We start from the raw sequence: 2,830 nt of genomic DNA, 5'->3' as shown, positions 1-2,830 counted from the left end.
TTGAGCATAATGCTGAGGTTGCGTAAATCCAGGTGGATTAAACTGTTTACTTATAGGTTGCTGATATGGTTGCTGAACAGTATTCTGAATATTGCTCCAACTGAAATTGGGATGATTTCTGTTATTAGGATGATAAGTAGCTGGCACAGGCTGCTGCGGTCGCTGATAATTGTTCACATACTGAACAGATTCATTAATGAGAGAACACTGATCCGTAGCATGAGAGCCTGCACAAAGCTCACAAACCATAGCTATCTGATTGACTCCATAGTTAGCTAAAGAATCGACCTTCAAAGACAGCGCTTGGAGCTGCGCTACAATAGTTGTAGCTGCATCAACTTCCAGAATACCTGCTACCTTCCCAGGCATCATCCTTTGAGTTGGGTTTTGATGCTCGTTTGCAGCCATAGTTTCAGTAAGATTATAAGCCTCAGTATAGCTTTTGGCCCACAAGGCGCCTCCAGCTGCTACATCGAGCATGGGCCGAGATTGGGCCCCCAAACCATTGTAGAACCCAGAGATCACCATCTAGTCAGGCATACCATGATGTGGACATTTTCTCAATATCTCCTTATAGCGCTCCCAAGCTTCGCACATAGATTCTGTTGGTTGCTGCGCAAACTGAGTAAGAGCACTCCTCATAGCTGTAGTCTTGGCCATTGGATAAGACTTCACCAGAAACTTTTGCGCAAGATCTTGCCAAGTAGTGATGGACCCAGCTGGTTCAGAATGTAACTAGTCCATAGCTTTATCCCTCAGTGAGAATGGGAAAAGCCTCAGCTTAATAGCCTCATCAGTAACACCATTATATTTGAAAGTACTACAAATCTTGACGAAATTTCTGATATACATTTGGGGTCTTCAGTGGCAGCACCTCCGAAAGAAACAGAATTCTGCACCATCTGAATAGTGCCCGGCTTGATTTTAAAAGTATTAGCCTGAATAGCCGGATAAAGGATGCTTAACTGAATGTCATCAATTTTAGGCCGAGAAAAATCCATAAGAGCTGGATCTGCTGCTGGAACTATACGATCACCCATGATTATCGGTTCTTTCTGCTCACTCTCCTTATCCGAATCTGCAAAATCTATCTTCTCCGCAATAACAAGAACTGAGTCTGTCTCCTTAGCCGTATCTAGAGTCCTCTTGCGAGTGCGAGAACGTGTTTGCATAAATGCTCGCTAGAGTACCTGAAACACAACCGGAAACAATCAGTAATACGTCTTAATTAATGAGTCCTAATGACCACTGATGGCAAGTACAGAAACTAAACAAATACGCCGAGTCCCCGGCAGCGGCGCCAAAAACTTGTTAGGCACAAAACACGCGCTAATAATTCACGTAAGTATACGTGTTCGCAAGTAATATAAAATAATTTCTAGTTCGTTCCCACAGAGACTCAGACTAATTATGTTCAATTAACACTCACTCACCAATGTATGATTACTTCTCAATGTCAAGATAATAACACTTAATATTGATTAACTAATTATTAACTACAATTAACTACTAGAATAAAACATTTAAATAACACCTGAATTGACTATATCAAACACACATGAGATCATAACTTCATTACTACTTCCTTCAATAGTCATTGTTATTACCCTTAGCATGTAACAGTGATGATATTAATCGAACAACACGAAACCGGTAAAAGCCAACTTTCGTTGTACTAATACCATTCTACCAAACATCCACAATTAAGATAGAAGTTGAATATGTATCAATTATGTTGAGACCCTATATGTCTACAGAATTTGACAACATAACGATTTAAGTGCAAGTTATTCATTATGATTACACAGGGCAAGTAAAATGGTTAGAGTTACCCACTAATCATGCATACACATACATGAACCTATGCTAGCATGGCAAGTTCTAAATCTCAAGATTCACTGTCGCTTCACAAGAGATTAATAGACTATCTTATATATTCGTGACGCACATAATACGAATAAGCACAACCTATGTTAGATATCATACAATCATCACACACCAAGGTATTGAACAATTAACTAAAGAAATCCACAATAAATCCGTTACGACCCCATGATCACGATTAGCCCATGATAGAACTCATCGTCACCATGGGTTCATATGAAAATATGATAATAACACACAGTATAAACTAGTAAAAATACTTATTAAAACCAGAGTACGTCACAAGAGTAATAAGGTTCAAAGTTAGAAAACTAGCATCCACTGTTACAACGAATAAAAGAATCACAAGAAAACTTATGCTTCCTCTTCTTCGTTGCGATGTGCTAAAACGGTCTTCTTTCTTCTCTCCTTGCTCCTTGCTTGATACCACATGTCATGAAACATCTCTGAAGATTACTTATATAGAAGCCCACAAGAACCAGCCGTCTTAGAAGTCCATCAGAATAAGAAGTGTAAAAATCAGATTTTAATTTCCCGTCTCCGGGCGGCCACCCCAGCTTCCCGGGCGGCCGCCCTAGATCCTGAGCGGGCGCCCAGCAGGCTACTCAAAAATATCACATTCTGATCCTGATTTCTGTTGCATTCTGCTCCTAACTTCCCACAACCAATGCCAAGTACTTCCTAGGCTTATTTTTGATGAAATCTTCCTACATACGTAAGTTATACCCTGAAATGCAAAATACTAGAAAAAATGCATCAAATACACAAAATACTTGATTTCAAGACATTAAACCAAGCCATTATAAGACGTTCTAAGGGGTAGAAAATGCCACTTATCAAAGAGCATCAAAATTTGTTATCTTATTCAAGAAAAATCTACTGATGCAATTAAAGAAGAAATCCTATTCTCTCTTTAACTTTAATCTTGTCAATTTCCCAATTGTTG

At 39.2% G+C, this 2,830-nt stretch overlaps 1 non-coding gene across 1 annotated transcript; it reads left to right on the top strand.

Moving 5' to 3' along the window:
- The first annotated feature begins 538 nt into the window (after positions 1–538).
- LOC141675801 (small nucleolar RNA R71) lies at positions 539–645 on the top strand. The gene has a single exon (XR_012556434.1). It is a non-coding gene; the product is annotated as a small nucleolar RNA R71 (small nucleolar RNA).
- The last annotated feature ends 2,185 nt before the right edge of the window (positions 646–2,830 follow it).

Source organism: Apium graveolens, chromosome 7, assembly GCF_009905375.1.
Source record: "Apium graveolens cultivar Ventura chromosome 7, ASM990537v1, whole genome shotgun sequence".
NCBI lineage: Eukaryota > Viridiplantae > Streptophyta > Magnoliopsida > Apiales > Apiaceae > Apium > Apium graveolens.
This window is presented reverse-complemented; position numbering and strand designations above follow the sequence as displayed.